Genomic DNA, 21,055 nt, shown 5'->3' on the forward strand with positions numbered 1-21,055 from the left:
TCCACGCTGACTTCTCCTGGAGAATCAGCGGGGGCGGGGCGACGGTTTTTTGCGCGGATGCGGGCTTGGGACGCGGCGGTGGGGTTGCGCGGCGGCCGGAGTCCGACTCCGGTGTCACGACTACCTGCGGACGGGAGGCAGTCGCTGACTTGGTTTGTTTTGTCGTGGAGCTCCGGGACTCCACGGCGCGAGTACGTTTTTTCCCGCGTTTTACCGTTTGGAACCCATCCGAGGTTCCGGGCTGCGGGCTCGTCGCGGACTCGAAGTCCATCTCCGATCCGGTATCGGAGTCTGAACCTGAGTTAATTATTACGGACGACGCGACGGATGATATTGGCGAGAATGACGTCGCGGGTGCGTTAGGCGCTTCGTTGGCGCTAGGCGCTTCGTGAGTCGCTACGTGCGTACGTGCGCTCAAATTGGGTTTGGGGGCGGGGCATGACTGCGCGGCTCGAAATGACGCGGCGAGGGACGCGGGCGGGGCGGGACTCGCGCGGGCGGCCCTGTAGGCCGCGAATTCGGCCGTGAGGTTGGATAACACCGGGTACTTTTCGGCAAGTAACCCGAGAAATCCTAAAAGTTCTTCTTCCATCTTACGTTTTTGCCCGGGGGGGGCGTCCCCGGGACTTAAGGCACACTCGCCGAAAGGCGAGTCCCCTGAGTAGGAGTTCACCCCCTGAGCTTTACCAGCTCCAAGGGGGGGGAGTGCCTTTGCCGTGAAAACGGCAGTCGGCTAGGATTGGGGTGGAGTTTGGGAAGGTGGGGCCCCACTGGGTTGTGAGAATGCCACAACAAGCGGTGATCTCAGCGGGGGGTTAGTCTCGAAAGAGACTGTTTTGCTCGCCGAATAAATAAATAAATTTAATAAATGATATGAGTGGGTGATAATGTGAAGTCGTTACGAATGCACAATCGACAAGTTCGAGTTGCTTTTACGACCCAAGGTCGCGACGCCAGCGATAGTGCGTCAAGAATTCGCAACAATGCCGCGATCGATGCGACAACGACAATGCAGCGAAACTCAAGACACAAGATCGCGACGGCAGCGACAGTTTCTCGTAAAAACACGTCCGGACTGTAAGGTGATGCAATCGGAACTGGACTGTCTCTAATAAAGACCTTTGGACTAAATATGACCAAAATCCCATCGCGCAAGACATTGCTCATCGGAAACGGCGTTGGATAGGACACACTCTACGGCGCAGCGGAGTCAACGCAGCATCAATCGCGTTTGAGTGGCAACCGCTTGGCAGGCTTGGAAGACCTGGTCGCCCTGTACACACTTGGCGACGCACCGTAGAGAGTGAGATGAGGACTGCCAACGTGACCTGGAGTGATGTCAAGGAGCAAGCGCAAGACAGAGTAAAGTGGAGACAACTTGTGAGGGCCCTATGTACCAGCGGGGTACCCTAAGACTACAACATAATAGAATTTCGAGTACTGCGGGAGCACTAGTTCTCTTTAGATATTTAATTTAAATGAGAAGTATATTCGATGTTAAGTTTTTTTTTTTTGTTAGTTCGATGGACTAGCTCACAACTCACCTGGTGTAAAGTGGTTACTGGAGCCCATAGACATCTACAACATAAATGCGCCACCCACCTTGAGATATGAGTTCTAAGGTCTCAATTATAGTTACAACGGCTGCCCCACCCTTCAAACCGAAACGCATTACTGCTTCACGGCAGAAATAGGCAGGGCGGTGGTACCTACCCGTGCGGACTCACAAGAGGTCCTACCACCAGTAATATTTTATCTATTTGTTTTGATTTTATGTTGGTGCACAATAGAGCACACTCTACTCTAATCTAATCTAAAAAAAAAAAATCTCACTCTACTCTAATGGTGAGTAAAGAGCAAGCAAGAACTAGCTCACTTTTGAAACCGAAGCTCACCGACATCACCGTCATCAACAGATTTCAATTTTGGCACATATTAAAATACTTAAATAATACGCTACGCTTTTGTACATACTTAATTCCTACGCTTTTGTATAGTTTTTTTTTTTTTTTTTTTATAATATTGAAAGTACACCGAGATTTTGAATGAACAATCCACATTCAACACAAACGTTATAATAACGCCTACTCCTAAATGTGTTGAATGCATTTTTATAACAGCGCATCCTTATTCATATTAAAACTATCAGAAATTTTAGATGACTATATTTGTTTGTACCATAATAACTATTTGTGAAACATAATTAAAGTACAATTTAATATTATAAACTTCTCAAGAATTTCAGCTACTTATATCGCATTTGTAAGCAATAAAATATGTCTAAGTGCATTATTTCTTAAGTAGGGATAAAGAAGAGTGTTGTAGTTTGATCGCCTATTTGTATTCTAAGAGTTAAGTTTATTTTATCACAGGTCACGATCTTATCAATTTAACGGAAGATAAGTTGAATTTTTTTATCTTAAATATTCTGATAGACGACGGTGTCTGCATATCTATTCCATTCATTGAGAATTTATTTACATAAGTGTCCAATGCTGAGACCAAAAACTATATTGTTGAAACATAGTTAACATAACATGATTGTACGTTAAGAAGTAAAAATACCTACGACTTTTGTTATACGGATTGACACAAACATTAAAATTGCAGGGTAGTCTATCCTGAAGTCGAGGGGGAATAGTCGCTTACCTTCATTTATAATAAATGGATAGCGATAATTAGCAAATTCAAGCAAAAATACTTGTCGTTTTAGTAAGTTCATATTTCGTGACTTTAGTAAAACATGAAAGACCCCAGAGAGACAGCAGCTGGATGGTGCTTCGAACTGGCGAGGCGGTGCGCCCCGTTGGCGTGAACGAACCCCCATCGAGGGCGTCTTCCAGTTGACACAAATGTTCATTAGCCGTCGGCATTTCGACTATGGAGTGTCACCACTATGGCTGCAATGAGGACATGGCCGAGCAGACGCTAACACACTATCCTACGCGGCTAAAACAGCGCCGTGTCCTCGTGTCGCAAATAGGACCGGACTTGTAGCTGCCGACCGTCGTGTGACTACAATGCTTGGCAGCGACGAAGGTGATGCTCGACTTCTGCTAAATCCACCATCTCGCAGAAGGAGGAAGTAGAACGAGAAAGGGAGAGCTCATCCCTCTCTGCACCAATCCGTCGCTGCCAAGCCAGGGCACAGAAAAGGACTTTCGCTCGGATCCGACTCCTGTAGGAGGCGACCTCCCTCCCCGATGAAGGTTACACGGCGACCTAAGGGGGCGAGGTCGCGCGGCGCGCTAACCCTATGTTTCAACTGTACTGCATTGCGGGCTGAGCTAAGAAGCATCGGTTATTTTTCAATTGAAATTATGATAATACAGTCAAAATCTGTTATAACGACATCGAAGGGACTGCTCAAATTCAGTCGTAAAAACCGATAGTCGTAACAACCGGTGATGTTTAATGTGTATCGTGCAAGTACAAACAAATCGATAGGGAATTATTGGAAAAATATATTTACGAAATACGCGATTTTTCTTCAGTATTAATTTGTTTTCTTTTTCTTTGCGAGATTTTGAAAGTTTCACGAATAACTCCACAAAGTTTTGGTGCGTCTTGTGTATAGATAAGTAACAAACTAACTGAAGCGATATGAAGAAGTGGGCTTTGACTACCGCATGCACGTGTTTTGTTTCTAAGAATTAGAAAAGACCCTACACTAAACTAAATCCTATTGTTTTCTTTCCTAATTTTAAAAGCCATTGAAGACAAATGTGGATACCTATTCAGTGGATACCTATTGTTTACAATACAGCATAGCCGGTCGTTCTAACAGATCTAATTATCCGAAATATTAGTTAAATGTGGTCGTTTTATGAGGTATGTCGTTATTACCAATGTCGTAGAAAGCAATATTTTTAATAAGGCGGTCATATGGCATTCAGCCGGGACCTTTGTTCTTGGTTATTATAACCGGCATGTTGTATTAAACGATGTCGCAGTAAAAGGTTTTGACTGTACGAGTATTCTCGTCTCGTTAAGTGCATAGCTTACGTTCGTTTTCGGGAAACCCTCCTTTCCACCCGGTTTGTATATAATTTATGTTAAAAGTACAATTGCACGTGTACCAGATGTCTTTGATTACATACCCGACAAAATGTCGCAAAATTCCGGGCTTCATAATGAACATCGCCTCGTGCCTTCACCAACGATAAAGTAAATAAAATATCATCACGCCGCTAACACTCGGCCCCAAAACGACGACACCCCTTCGTTAATTTTTGCTGTAATAAAATTCAGACATTTTACTGAAAAATATTAGGAAGGGTCAGCACAAAAATTAACTGCTGGGATTTGCTGTTTTTGTAGCTGCTTTTATATCTTTAAAATGCCTAAACGAGATTTCTCGCCCAAGAGAGTCGGGATTTAAAAATACAAAACACATGGCGGCAACATTAATTAAAAATAACATTTAATAAAAAAACATTCAACGGACCCTCGATTAATATTCCTTAAACAATTCCAACAGTGAACGTAATATAATCCTAGCCTATGATGAAAGTTTTTTTTAAAGACAAAGTATGTTTAAAGTAAGCCGTACACGAGAAGTGGCGAGAAAATTTTGAGAAACATGCTTGTTACCTCTTGAGCTCATCCTACGCAGTGATGTGGGCGAGTACGAATATTGAAACCGCTCGGCAATAAAGCGGCTCGTTATACGGTCCTCTTTATGAAAATAAAGTGAATTTAATTAACACGGATAATTTTATGCTTTGCAACAACTGTGACGCACTCTTATGTTGATGAGATTGAGCGAGTGAGTATTTATAATAAAATCGGTTACACTACTAAAATATTGGTGATTTTAATATTATTTTCGAAATACTTTTAAAATCACCATTTTGTAACTTGCACTCAGTCTATACATAAATAAATTCACGGTACATTTTTCAGCAATAAATCGTTCTTCGCAAGCTTTTCACGGTTGTTTATTTTCACATCAGTGCTCAATAGCGTAACCACAAATCAAAAAGGAAGTCTATTATCTCCATTTCGTACGAAGCGACGCGACGGGGACATCGCAACTCGAGGGGTGTGATACGTTTCAACGCGCAATGAATACGTAATAAGAAATCAACGCTGGCGCATATTCCCTCACCTATTTTTTTTCATAGGCAATATTTTAGTGGCTTCGGGTAAGCCGCACTCTCTAAAATATATAGCGGCGCGTTGTTGAATTTTTGTTTAGTGTGCAATTCCGAAGCGAGGTACACGTATATCACATTTTTTTCGGAACTGTTACGTAACCAAAATGGCGTAATAAATCTAAAAGTCTATTTTCATATAAAAGAAAACCGATTAAGGAGCTTTCCCGATACGGATCGTTCGAATGAAGCTATATATTTTCATGATCGAACGGATCTAAGATCACGGACGGGTGACGGCCTCCGCGTGAGAGAATTGAAAAAGGAAATAATGATTGTATTAATATTGTTCAATGATAAAATAAGATCTGCATGCTCAATTCTTCTTTGAGTACTGGATATTTCTTATTTCTTGAAATTGTCTGCGAAATCAAACCCGCAAAATTATAATTTGCGTAATTACTGTTAGTAGGACCACTTGTGTGTCCGCACGGGTAGGGTACCACCACCCTGCCTATATCTGCCGTGAAGTAGTAATGCGTTTCGATTAGAAGAGTGGAGCAGCCGTTGTAACTATACTGAGACCTTAGAACTTATATCTCAAGGTGGGTGGCGCATTTACGTTTCACATGTCTATGGGCTCCAGTAACCACTTAACACCAGGTGGGCTGTGATCTTTCCACCCATCTAAGCAATAAAAAAAAAGGGTAAATAAGTAATTTTCATATATCAAAACAAATTTTCTGCCACGATGACGATGCGCTTATCGAAAATAAAAAATAAAATGTGTACTTTTGATAATTTCTAAATTGATTGTAATCTGTAAGAATAATTTATATGCATTTGTTTTAAAATTAACTCAAACTTGGACGTATTTCTAATATTTTTACTAGAAAATTAGATTACGTTTTGTTCTGTTTATAAAATTTATTGCATAGACGGTAGGACAAGCTCACGGGATTCGTGATCTTAAGTGGTTATCGAAATACGGCAACGCCAATGCTGCCTCCCACCTTAGGACATGAGGCTGAAGTTTCGATTTTTTTTTATTGCCCTTGTAGGCAGACGAGCATATGGCCCACCTGATGGTCAGTGGTTACCGTCGCCCATGAACTTCAGCAATGCCAGGGGCAGAGCCAAGCCACTGCCTACCAAATAACTTGCTAACCTTGTATAATGGCGAACCTTCAATTCAAAACGGAACGCAATCGAACACTGCTTCGCGACAAAAAAAAAAGGCAAGACCTACCACCTAGTTACACAAATGTATAAATAATACACATCAATAGGAAATTCTAAGTCAGAAAGTACTCACCATAGACGGACAACCTCTTCCCTTTTATCATCACGCTGTATTTAAAAACTATTTGTTTTCATTTTATTGAAGACTAGCTCACCCGGCAAACTTCATAGTGCCTCAATCGATAAATAAAAGACCTAAATTTTTGTATAAGATAAGCTTAAAATAAACAAAAAGAATCCGTCCGACGGGGGACACATCAAGAGAAAAACAAAATTGTTATTTTTATTTAATTCCGAGCATTTTCATATTTATCTACCTTTTAAACCTTCTCTGGACTTCCACAAATAATTCAAGACCAAAATTAGCCAAATCGGTCCAGCCGTTCTCGAGTTTTAGCGTGACTAACGAACAGCAATTCATTTTTGTATATATAGAAGAAGAAGAAGAAGATAACAGATTTTAAATATCCTAAATGGAATTTAATAAACAAAAATCTAGAATACACATATTGCGTACGCATAAACCAGCTATATAATATAATTATGTACATTATATATATATTTGCAAAATTTTTGTTGTTTTGGTTTTAAAAAAGCGGAAGCTGACTAGACTAGACTTTAGTAACTGTTGTTTGTGTTAGAAAATAAGCTCGAAATTAGTCTCATATCGCGCATAAACACAAGTTTTACTGCGAAGAGTTGTGGAAAATTTACCGCACTTCTTCGGTTAGTGGTTCAATGCAAAAACCCTATCTGTATCTAGTTAACACGTTGAAGGCTTGTTTGACCACTGGGAACGGCTAAAGATAAACATATATATATTTATACTGAATCAATTAATACAGGGACGTTCCAATTTACTGTATCTTTTGGATGTCGCTTATCTACCTTCTTGTCTTGGAATAAAACCCTAGAAGCAAAGCGCAATACAACCCGAGACACACATAGATAACTTTTGTTTACTGATTTTAAAATTGAGCAATCATATAATGGTTAAACCGATATTTATACGCATCAATCATTCTGTAAAACAAGATTTTTCAATATTTACTGATCGAATCCCGCTGGCGGGTAGGTACCAATTTTTCTAATGAAATGCGTTCTTAACAAATGTTCACGATTGACTTCCATGGTGAAGGAATAACATCGTGTAATAAAAATCAAACCCGCAATTTGCGTAATTACTGGTGGTAGGAACTCTTGTAAGTCCGCACGGGTAAGTACCACCATCCTGCCTTTTCTGCCGTGAAGCAGTAATGCGATTCGGTTTCAAGCGTGGGGCAGCCGTTGTAATAAATAATACACATCAATAGGAAATTCTAAGTCAGAAAGTACTCACCATAGACGGACAACCTCTTCCCTTTTATCATCACGCTGTATTTAAAAACTATTTGTTTTCATTTTAATAATAATACTGAGACCTTAGAACTCATATCTCAAGGCATTTACGTTGTAGATGTCTATGGGCTCCGGTAACCACTTAACACCGGGTGGGCTGTGAGCTCGTCCACCGACCATAGCAATAAAAAAAGCATGTACAAATGATAATAGTATTCTAAGGTGATGCGATAATTAGAGGCATTTGTCAGTTTGTGGTGGATTCGTACTGTTCCAGTCTGTGCTGAACGGTGAGATACACCCGCTAAAAGCAACAAACAGAAAATGAAGAAGACAGAAGATCTCGCAGTCTACTTTGTGTGAAATGTCCGTTGGAGCCCATAGACATTACTAACTGAATTCTACTGAATCTTTCAGTTTCAATTTCATCGTACAGCGGTAAGAGGCTTTGTTTAGATTTATTAGAGCTCACAGCCCACCTGGTGTTAATTGGTTATCTACAACGTAAGTGCCGCCACCCACCTTGAGATAAGAGTTCTAAGGTGTCAGTATAGTTACAACGGCTGCCCCATCCTTCAAACTGAAACGCATTATTGCTTCACGGCAGAAATAGGCAGGGCAGTTGTACCTAGCCGTGCGGACTCACAAGAGGTCCACCAGTCGCTATATAAAAAAAAAAATCCCACGCCCGCAATCGAATCAAAGATGTACTAGATATGAATTCGCCTCTAATCACTGTCGTTTGTTAGTAAACAAAATGTTGAACTGAAATATTTGCCACTAAAGAGCACAGGGTAGACAGCGAATAAATCGTTGGCGCTATTTCAAAGTGGTCCAAATTGTCGGAGTCGCTTCTCGGACACGCCTTTTATCTGTTACGTCTATCAGGCTTCAAGTTTATCGTAAATAACGGGCGAAACGTAATAGGGAATAAATGATAAGAACAAAGAAATGCGTGAAGCCGTGCGACATTAAAAATACGCGACGGATCCAGATCGTTTGCCTGACCTACTTTAGCTACGAGCGTCCACAGCCTTCATTATGATAAAAGCTAGTTTAATAAATTAATGCGCGCCTAGATTATGCTAACAGACACGAAAAAATAACATTCATTTTTATCTATATACTAGTTGACCTGGCAGACTTCGTAGTGTCTCAATCGATAAATAAAAGACACATCAAGGGGACACATCAAAGGAAAAACAAAATTGTTTGTTTTTATATAATTCCGAGCTTTTTTATATTTTCTCACCTTTTAAACCTTCCCTGGACTTCCACGAATAATTCAAGACCAAAATTAGCCAAATCGGTCCAGCCGTTCTCGAGTTTTAGCGAGACTAACGAACAGCAATTCATTTTTATATATAGAGATTATAATACGTGAAGAGATTATACGTGAAGCAAAAACTTTGTACCCCTTTTTACGAAAATTGCCCAGATGGAGGCGTATGAAATTTCCTATACTTATAGATAATATAGAGAAGAAGTGCAGAATGGTTTTTTTTGAAATTTTCCATAAAAACACATTAAATCAATAAAAAAAGCATTACACACACTAAGATGTATTTGACCCAACACATACATAAAAATATACTCTTTGTTTACTGTCAATTGGGAAACTTTTGCTATTGTTTAAAGTCTGTGGTCAAATTGAGAATAGATTAATATCATTTGTCTTTAATATTATTGATCTATAGTGCAGTTTTGGCGAATACTGTGATTATATTATCGAATTATAATAGTGTTTGACAATAGAACCATAATCATGTTTAAACTTATAATTTCAATTAATTATAGTCGGGGGCCACTAGTTATTTTAAATGCTCGAATAAAATAAATGATTGGGTGTATTCTACGATTAGATTAGTTCGCTTCTGAGTGAGATATTTCATTTCAACGTCACGTGCGCGAGGCTTTCTTTCAAACAATTTATGTACGGAGGCGTCAAATTTAACAGCTCTGAGTTAATGATAGCTCTCTCGAAGCATGGTATCGGTGAACACTCGTGATACCCTTTAATTACGTTTACTATTTATTACCAGTACGAACAATGGACGAGTAACTTATTCTCAGTTCACGCACGCGGATTTGATTTACAATCTGCTGACTGATAAACGTTCACTAAATATTCTACGAGTACCTGAGCCGTATCACTAACGAAGGTATCGGTGATGTTCTCTCGGAATACTTTGTTTTAAACGCAAAGAAGTAATCGTAAAGGATTAAAACTAATTTGCTACCATTACTGTGCACATAATCTGATCAGAAAGTGTGATTAAGTAAAATGAATGCAAGCAAAAGCGTGACACAAGAGCAAAGCGATAACAGAGGAAAAACGAGCAGAGAATCGCCCCAGAGAAGAGACGATATCTCGCACCGCCTGGGAGTTATTAAATATTAAAATAAACTTGCATTCCGACACGAGTCGTACGCGATACCGAGATTGCGACCAACACAATAAGAGGCACAGTCCCGATCGCTCCATCGACTTTTCGTATCATACGATGCGAATAAATAATACAAAAAGAATTATATGCTTTCAAAATATACAGCCCCAGATAATTATAGGTTTTGTTTTTTTTTTGGCATTAACTGGCACGCTCAACCTACAGAAAGTGGATGTCTTTATCTATCTGGACGCGAATATCTGCAGCAACGGGTCTTGTGAGGGTGACGTTAGACGGCGCATAGGCATAGCACAGAGCGCCATGTCTCAGCCCCATAGAACATGGAGAGATAGGAAAATATCTCTTAAAACCAAATTGAAACTTGTCCGAACTCAGGTGTTCTCAATCTTTCTGTACAGAGATGAGACGTGGACTCTGAAATGAGCTGATCGTCACCGCATTGATGCCTTCGAGATGTGGTGCTAGAGGGAGATGCTACGAATCCCGTAGACAGCATATCGGACTAACCACGGAATAAATAAATAAGGTTGGAATGGTAATGTAGGCGGGGCAAGCGTGCCACTGTTATGATAGAACAAACATAACTCGACCGATTCTTTCATTCACCGCGTTTAGTGCGCTTCGGACTACTTGGCGAACAGATCTCCGCTTTATAGTGCCGTGTTGTGCAATTATAACTTGTAAAACAAAAAATCAGACCTCAAGTATAGAGCGAGGAGGTATATCTTTCGATCGGTAAGTCGAAATTACCATTTAATTACAATATTATTTGTCTAAAACATAAAAATATACTGAGCATTATGAAATTCCAAACATTAACAATATTATTGCAGCAAGTTATAAATAGCATACATTGCGCGATGTGTACTCACCCAATGAACGCAATGACCAAGTCAGCTTCCAATGTACTACATGCATTGCGTTCTCTACACTTCAATCTTTGAAATTTCGGCCTTTGCCCTGATTGGCCGTGCAGTTTGTCGATAGTGAGGTGACCATGTGGTGAAATAAAATCATCGACAGAATTCTCGACTATATTTACATTTGACATGGATAATTTTTGCATTATTTTATATTTAATTAATGATACCTAGTATATTCTTAGTGAGACGTATTTTGAGTAAAATAAATATGTATTATTATTATTGAATTATTATCATTGAATTAAAGTGAAGGTATAATATAAAGGGACATGTAGACCTCTAATTTACGGGTATTTACTATATTGTCTAAGACGTATTAAAATCTAAGTAAAATGCTATTTGACTTATGCAGTAAATTAAAAATTTTAGGTTTCCTAAAGAACCTAACGCCAGGGAACAATGGATTGACGTGACAGGTAGAGGAAACTGGAGACAAAGACGAGTACTATTTGCTCTAAACATTTTACTGAAAATGATTTTATCATAAAAAAAATCAGAATACACTTAGTTTTGAAAAATTCATTCGCAATTAATAGCAAGCGCCAACTGCTTAACAAAAACGTTTTATTCCAGGGACAGTGACTATTTGTAATTAATAAAAGTAAAATAGTTTTTTTTTTCAATATTTATTTCATGTTCCATTTTCTCCATTCATTCATCAGATAATTTATCGATAAAGAATATCGATTTTATCAAGCACTAGCGTGTATGAACATTTTTATTGCCTTTTTGCGTGTGTGAGTGTGTATGCCTACGGGTGTTTTGTGCTAGTTTGCGAACGAATATCTGTCCTGAGATTTATGTGTGGGTGTTTTTGTTGTGTGCGAAATACTTGTAATCACAGTGTGTGTATGTGTAGAAATTAAAATAGTGGGGATGAAGCGGCGACACTGGTTCTAATACAAAATTAGAGCAAAGGCCTTTCCAACCTTATTTATCTATTCCGTGGGACTAACGCATCAATATTAAGACAGCTCAATATCCAAACCAGGCTCTACGATCTGCCTCAACAGGATATTTGAGTTCTTCGGTCACGTTGCCAGAAAGAGCGTTGACAATCTTGAAAAATTTATAGTAACTAGCAAGATTGCAGGCAAAAGATTTCGTGGTCGCAATCCAATGCGCTGGTCCGACCAAATCCGCACCACTCTGGATAACACCGTCTACGATGCCATACACACCCCCGAGAACAGAGGAAGATGGCGAAACATCATCCAGAGAAGGATAATAGGAGGAGATGATCACAACCCTCAGACATGAAGAATGCGACTCAGGGAGGAGGAATTATAGTTTTGAAGTAATTAACATTTATACCTGTTAAATAGTTGAAAGAGTTCGATCAGAAGACATCAGTCGTTATACAATCAAAACAATTTTATAATAAAACCTATGAACTCACATGAATCACTTCAGTGTTTCGAATGGATATCGGTCGTTTCGTCTCACAGTTACTCAAGCAGCACTCCGCCCACTTACCTAGAACAATACATCATTACAATATCACTAACTGAGAAGTAATGCACCCATTAAATGTCACCACACCTACAGCAGCGTTAGGACAATGCACATGCACAATATAGGAACGTTTTTTTTTTGTTTTTTTATTGCCCTTGTAGGCAGACTAGCATACGGCCTACCTGATGGTTAGTGGTTACCGTCGCCCATGGACTTCAGCAATGCCAGGGGCAGAGCCAAGCCGCTGCCTACCGTTTAATACTCTCCACAAGCCTCGTTTGAAGAAGGTCATGTTGAGGTATAAAACTATCTAAGTTAATAACAATTGAATCAAGTAAATATACCATGTTTTATTACAAACTAGCTGACCCGACAGAGTTCGTAGTGCCTCAATCGATAAATAAAAGACCTAAGCTTCTGTATAAAATAAACTTAAAACAAACAAAAGGAATCCTTCCGACGGATCACATCAAAAGGAAAACATAATTGTTATTTTTATTTCATTTCGAGCATTTTCATATTTATCTACCTTTCAAACCTTTTCTGGACTTCCACAAATAATTCAAGACCAAAATTAGCCAAATCGGTCCGGCCGTTCTCGAGTTTTAGGGAGACTAACGAACAGCAATTCATTTATATATAAGTATATATAGATTAACATTTCAAAATTTCTTTGGCCGCCTTTTCTTGCATTGTCTTCGAATTGTCATCTATCCTATCTTCAAAATTTCAAGTCCCTAGCTCATCAAAGAGAAAGTATATTATAATCAAATAATAAATTCCATCCGAACAGATATACAAACAGCCTTTTATTTTATTAATTTAGCACTCATAATAATGTATGTTTTTTTTTTTTTCAAAATCAATACTAATGAAATTATATTAATGGAAGAACAAAGTCCTATTAGTCTCATCTCAGCATTGTCCTGGCAAGAACAAAGTCGATAAGTACCAGTAATTAAATCATTCACTTCCAGACGCGGTATCGGCATAGTTTAATGGCGTTTCCATTAAGTTTAACTGCTGCTGTTGTTATTAACTTAGTTCGCGATCTACGGAAAACTTTGATATTGGCGTAATAACGGAGCTTTATAGAAATATTTTCATTTCTTATATTCAAATTTTATTGTTTCTCATGGTTATTCAAATTTTAATAATTTTGTTATACAGAGAAGTTATTAACATCCTCCGATCTTTATCCTGGACTAATCCATGATGCCGCACAAGTTCTAACGTTAGGAACAGCCAAACATAGTACAATGTTATAATATGTTGAACTAGTCAAAGAGTTAGACGTGAAACTTAGCCCCTAACATCAACCCGTAGAGTTACTCGTTAGATCTACTCAGCGGGTCGCGATTTCGGTCCACTACAAAGCCGGAAAGGCGTACGGGCCATCAGCAGTCCCCTCCATTCAAAACAAAAACTCCGTTCCTTATCATTTCTATTCTACTTGTATCCGTACAAAATAAGCATTTCCTTCGCAGCGAGATGCAAACTTCGAAACGTTGATAGTGCTCGAGGTTGGATGATAAAATTTTATTAAGTGACATTAGCATTTGCGGCAGCTTATCGCGCCCCTCGCAGTACTCGCGTACGCGCACCTGTGAGTTTCCTTCAGAGAAAACATGACTACGCATATTATCTACATTGCGTTCCTTGTCAACGTTCGCATCTCTTTCTATCTAGTCATTTACATATTGTATTTCCCCTTTCCATACGATTTCGTCAACAAATTCAACCAACAAGAAAACGAAATTCGCAGATGACGGAAAATTGGACGAAGGAAATCGTAATATCGTGTTTGATTTTGTTTATTTATTAGTCGGTAGACGATATTACCGACCACCTAGTGTTATGTCGACGATCACAGACATCACAAGCGTGAATGCCGTCATCGACACGGAGACAATAGGTCGAACTTCCAGTTGTATTATAAACCCTTCCACTCTTCAAACCGGAATGCTGCCCGTCTTACCATCCCAGAAAGGCCAGCTAAGTTAACACAGCTATCGATCGTAAAAAACGTGGTAAAATTGAGTTACTTTTTAGATTCAGAACGATGTCTGCAATAAATTATAATTTTATTTTCGTAAAATTCAAACATTTAACAGTCTCGTGCCTCGTTTAGTTACACTACTTAATAGATGAAATTTACATTACTAAAAACAAATACACTACCAGAAAACTCAAATTATATAAGCCTAAAAATTGAGTTGAATCACGTTATTCTAAATGTCAGTACAATTAGCTCCTTGGGATACATTGTTAACGACGCCGGTTCACGTGGTAATCGCGACTTGGATCTTCGTCGTGTGGAGGCGGCGATGTTCGGGCTAATGTTGTTTAATTAACTCGTATTCATTATCGGAGGGAACATGGCGCTGGACGCGTGCGCTTTGGCCACTGCTGGTGCCCTTGCACGTAACTGCCGCATCCACCATTCCACTAACAACATTGTGACTGCTCAATTAACATTTCTCTGACTCGTTTATAATTAAGTAATTGAACACGAATTTTAATTTAAGATATTTGAAAGCACACTTTTGTGCTTAGTTTATTTCTATTTACATTGCAAATTAACCAACCTTACTCTGTCCGCCAAGTCTGTCGAGCTCTCTGGACGATAACTCTCGAGGCCCAGCTAAATTTAGGATTCAAAACCTAAAAAGTTACTTTTCATGACATTGACGTATAAATTACAATACAGAATATGTAATAAATTGTTAATAATAAATTAATTAATAATAAATTGAATAAAGAATACATGTAATTTAATAAAGCGTACTTCCAGGAGCGAAACGCCGTGCTAGAGATGCCACTCTATTTGTAAATATGATAGTTATTTTATAGAAAAGAATATTAAAGAATGAAACTTTTAATATCTAAATTTTAAACACGTATTTCATCAAATTGGGCGTTCGTCTAGAACAGGCCAATCCTATTTCTTCCCGTTAGTGTCATAAAAGGCGACGGATAGGAGATGTATGGAAATGGTAGTGCAAGGTAGAGGGAAAAGAGGCCGACCGAAGAAAACATGGATGGAGTGTGTGAATGACGATATTAGAGAGAGAGGAGAGGAGAAGAGTGGAGGAGTGAGTGTTGAGATGACCGCTGACAGAAGAGAATGGAAGAGAAAAATTAGCTGTGAGGACCCCACCTAGTGGGATAAAGTAGACAAAAAGAAAGAAGAGCGTCGTAAAAGACGAGTAAGGACATTATCGTGGTACGGGCAGCAGCGTTCCCTAAGTATATTGCGATCGCCAATTGGTTTTTACTGGTGGTAGGACATATTGTGAGCTTACACGGGTGAGTGTCACCATTCTGCTCATTCTCGCAACCATGGATTCCGCCTTGAAAGGTGACGAAAACTGCATAATCGAAACATCGAATATAATAAACGCAAGATTAAACAGTAAAAGTCATATCAGTTAACATATTTATACGTCTCGTGAAAACCGGACACAACTCTAAAGTTTTACAAGTCACAGTGAAGGTTTTTTTTTAATGCTTAGATAGGTGGACGAGCTCACAGTCCACCTGGTGTTAAATGGTTACTGGAGCCCATAGACATCCACAACGTAAATGCGCCACCCACCTTGAGATATAAGTTTTTAATTTTTTTCGCAAAATTAATTTTAATTTAAGATAATTATTAATTTCGTGGGTGGCGCATTTAAGTTGTAGAGATATAAGTTCTAAGGTCTTGAGTATAGTTACAACTTCAGAGGTAAAGTTTAATTCATTTTATCCACAAAGATTTCGATTATCTAGTACATTAAGAGCTATCTTGTGTTACTGTACTTATCGTAATCAAATTGGGTGAATGAGCTCATTGAAACATTCGCGATGCAGACATTGAGTGACGCGCACGATATTTACAGCCCGAGGCAATGGTCCACTAATACTGGAAGTCACAACACCAGCGATTCCTGAGAATGCTCCAAGCACGAGGTAGGTGCATACAACGTGCGTGCCTCTGGTCATTATGCAAAATACACACCGGATACGTTCCTGAATTATTAACCACTAAAGTAATAAGTCTCGGCTTGTTACAGCGGTGAGTTATTTCATTGAAAAGGTTTTTGCTTGCCTCCTTAAAATCCCGAACCATGTCGACTAACATTAAAATGTCGGCTGACATTAAAATTATGTATATTTAGACACAAGATTATTCCAGTACGGAAGATTGCAGGATCGTTAACAGGTGAAAATAATTCTTATATGAACAGAATCAATAAAAACATAAAATGATGCGTTTCTTCTTGCAGTTTGTATAATGCAAAGGATGACAGGATGACAGTTGTCCGTTCAATTACTAATCAGAAAACTTCCTATTATATATTACTACTTCCCCATCAATCAATTGTCTGCTTACTTATATATCATCGTTATATATTTTAATCGTTTACTTATATACTTATAATAATTACTTTAGTTCTTATTTCGGTAGACTGACCCTCGTCCGGGTTAACACAAACTTAAGTCATTTCTGTCGCGCAACTATTACTCGTTTCTGTATAAGGGTAATCATAATTCCACTATAACTTAGATTTCCACCACTTGTCTTAAAGCATGCCTTTACTTTTCTAATGAAATACGTACTTGACAATTGTTCACGATTGACTTCCACGGTGAAGGAATAACATCGAGTAATAAAAATCAATCCCGCAAAATTATAATTTGCGTAATTACTGGTGGTAGGACCTCTTGTGAGTCCGCACGGGTAGATACCACCACCCCACCTATTTCTGCCGTGAAGCAGTAATGCGTTTCGGCTTGAAGGGTAGGGGGCAGCCGTTATAACTATACTGAGATCTTATATGTACTTATATCTCAAGGTGTGTGGCGCATTTACGTTGTAGATGTCTATGGGTTCCAGTAACCACTTAACACCAGGTGGGCTGTGAGCTCGTCCACATATTTAGGCAATAAAAAAAATTTAAAAATAAATCTACTCAGCGACAGATAACTGTGAACGCATTTCTCCATCTATTCTAATAATAAAAATACCTGATTCAAATTGTGGCCAAAGATTTACTTATAACAACTACATTAAACATAAAATTACCATAAATGTCTAACGATCTTTATACATACATACCTTAGATTTCATAAGGTGAAAGATTTGAAAGGCTTATCTTGTTTTATGCAAACAAGTGTATTAAATCAATCGAAAATGGCAAATAATATGTAGTATCTGATAAAATAGAACGCGGCGACAATAACACGAATGTCGCGGACACCGAGTCCAAGCGTTATCTGTCGTGTTGCTTAAGATAAGGATCTCGGATGTGGTTTTGAAGGAAATTTACAAGTTCACCCGCTAATAATCGTATACATGCCAAGTATACGTTCGTCTGGGCAACGACCGCCGGTCGACATTTATGAAGCCAATTCCACGCGGATTTATCACTTTCTTAAATAAAACAATCATGCGAAACTTCTTTTTTTTTTTATTGCTGAGATGGGTGGATGAGCTCAAAGCCCACCTGGTGTTAAGTGGTTACTGGAGCCCATAGACATCTACAACGTAAATGCGCCACCCACCTTGAGATATAAGTTCTAAGGTCTCAGTATAGTTACAACGGCTGCCCCACCCTTCAAGCCGAAACGCATTACTGCTTCACGGCAGAAATAGGCGGGGTGGTGGTACCTACCCGAGCGGACTCACAAGAGGTCCTACCACCAGTGATTACGCAAATTATAATTTATTTATAATAATACATTACGCAAAACTTCATTTTGAATTACCGATTTTTACGTTTCTAAATATTCTTTTGCAATTGAATTCAGGTGATACAATTATATTTCTAATTATTTAATATATTAATGGAAATAGATGTATGTGTCATCACACAACAAGCTTCATCAAGATTTTTCTGCCAACCGTGTCTGAAATAAATTTGGCTTAAATTAGAAGAGCAGTCATCGCCGCTCACCGATATCAGTAATTCCAAGGCTATCATTAAAATAAATTAAAGAGAATTCGTATTTTATTTACTTATTTCGTGAACGGGTGAAAATAGTTCAAGGCAACCTAATGTAAAGTGGTCACCCGAGCCCATAGGCATCAACGTGAATTTCTCCACCGACTTTGATATATGGTTCAAAAACCTTGTTTTTTTTTTTCCTACCTAAGCTGATAGCCTTGAGAGGCTATTTCAGCGTAACCGTGGCTAGTAGGTGAGCTCACGGGGCTCAAACCTGATGACGTTGCTAACACGAACCCTAGCAAGAGCCGTGCTTCGCAAAATCTACCACCGGATCGGAAACGCGACCCACTGAGAAGATCCGGCGAGAAACTCAGTGGGCTGTGTCTGAGAGTTAATTTACTCGTCGAGCCCTTCGTCGCAAGCGACGGGTTCGACGAGAACGGTGACCGGTGCTTGAAGTACCTAAAAGCACCGTTAGTGGATCGGGAGGATCCGAGATGACGTGTTTTGGGCGACGTCGACTGCTTTCCATTCTGTCCGCAGGATCGAGAATAAAAACTTTGTAGTATAACTGTTGGAACAGATGGAATTCTAGACCGACATCACACAGCAAGAAACGATAAGCAAACAATTTAAAATTCAAATTAATCAATGCGTTCAGTAAATACATTCCGGTTTGATCGTTCTTTGGATAATTTGAATATCTATAGTCAGATTTTCTGTTTCTTACTTATTTATTTACCATGAGTAATCTCATCACTAATTGTGTTCAATATAGTCGAACTTCAATATAGTTAATATTATTGCCGCATTTTTACCGTATCTGGACCTATCGATTACTCAGAAAATGTAAATTTAAAAAGATAAAAACTCACGCAATATAACTTCATAACAAAATAAAATCGGTTAAGTGATTTTAATAGTAGTTTTATTAAGGGAAACAAATTCAATGACAGTTTCAAAACGATTGTCGTAAAACAATGTAATTACGACAAATAATTTATGAACGAAGCATGAAACAACGTTTATATATAGAAGAGCCTACAAATAGAGACATAACATTAACTTTTGTCGCGGCACAAGTTACATAAAATCGAGATTTAATGACCGCTCCTCTAATAAATTGTTTTAAATAGCGATGGCGAAATATAATCGCTTTCATTATCTTAAATTCGTAAAATATGTTAATTAAACGATCCCACTTAAGAAAAATTTAGTGGTACCTTTGACTCCGATAAACCGGACGATTTCAAAGGTTTCGAAAATTAGATCTCATGTATATATCACGGAAAATGACAGTAATAATAATGAAATTAACAAACTAAAAGAAGATTACTTGTCAAATCCCTACTGATATATAAATGTGAATGTAAGTTTGTTTGTTACGCTTTCACGCGAAAACTACTCAACCGATCATCATGAAACTTTGTACACATATTCTTGGAGGTATTAGAAGTAACATAAGATACTTTTTATAAAGAAAAAAAACATATTTTTTACAAAAAATAAAAAAATTGTTTGTCAAAAAATCTCAAAATCTAGCTTCTTCAACGCCATCTACCGGTTCCAATCCTAAGTACTGTAAATGAAGTTGCGGGTAAAATTTAGCGTTATGCCAAAGTAACTATTCGACGCGGACGAAGTCGCGGGCAAAAGCTAGTGGAGCATAATTTAGGAACACACACTTTGTCATTGGAGATATTAAATATATATATATATATAATTAGAAAATCACTTTTTTGTTCATCATTCGTATATAATTTGAAAAATAGATCAGCCGCTATAAGAGTACTTACATCAACGTTAAAAATTCAAAATCACGTCTCAAGGTGTATAGCTATATGCGGTGTATTTACGTTGGAATATTTATGAACTACCGTAACATGTCAATACCGGGACCATCTACTGCGATTATAATGACAAGAATACAAAATCAATCCAAAATGCAGTTCGCATAGAACTTATTATACTAATTTATGTTCTAATGAGTTTCATGATTTCATAGGTATTTTGTAAGACTCCAAGACAAATAACGTATGAACCATAACACGCCAAGCAAAAAATAGTACAATAGCACCACTAAAACTTTATGCTTAATAATAAGCTTATTAATAATAAGAACACTTCGTTCAAGGTTACAATTTAAATTACAAATTTCTTAGTACCTTCCACGTTGCGAGTGCTAGCAACGCGTCAATCATTATTACGTAACCTAGAAAGTTGCTCCGTGAACTAAATGTCACGTCAGTTCGGTGTGACAATAACTACATTGATCGAGATATCAGAGTAGTACATCTTCAAATTAAATTAAATACACCTTCGTAACGTCAACCTTTATGTACGTTACGTCTTTATCGATAAGTATGTGATGCAACTATAACATACCAAACAGAAATTTCGGAGGTAAGTTTGTAAGTATTTCGACTTGTTTTTGACGGACTAACCGCGTGCTTGAGCAGTACCCATCTGCGGAGGTGGTGGTTCTTGGAGACTTTAACGCTCACCACCAAGAGTGGTTGGGGTCCAAAACCACTGACCTCCCGGGTCGGGCCGCCTACGATTTCGCCCTGGCCTACGGTTTCTCCCAGCTGGTGACACAGCCCACCCGTGTCCCAGATATTGAGGGGCACGAGCCCTCTCTGTTGGACCTTCTGCTG

The 21,055-nt window shown here is 38.6% G+C and overlaps 1 protein-coding gene and 1 long non-coding RNA gene across 3 annotated transcripts in view; one reads left to right on the top strand and one right to left on the bottom strand.

The window, feature by feature from the left end:
- Nucleotides 1-21,055, bottom strand: part of LOC101739058 (lysine-specific histone demethylase 1A) — a 359,897-nt gene that overhangs the window by 305,780 nt on the left and 33,062 nt on the right. The gene's annotated exons all lie outside the window — the stretch shown is intronic.
- On the top strand, nucleotides 10,596-11,525 carry LOC134201074 (uncharacterized). The gene is made up of 2 exons (XR_009976241.1): nucleotides 10,596-10,819; nucleotides 11,377-11,525. It is a non-coding gene; the product is annotated as an uncharacterized LOC134201074 (long non-coding RNA).

The sequence above is a fragment of the Bombyx mori genome, chromosome 23, assembly GCF_030269925.1.
Source record: "Bombyx mori chromosome 23, ASM3026992v2".
Lineage (NCBI taxonomy): Eukaryota > Metazoa > Arthropoda > Insecta > Lepidoptera > Bombycidae > Bombyx > Bombyx mori.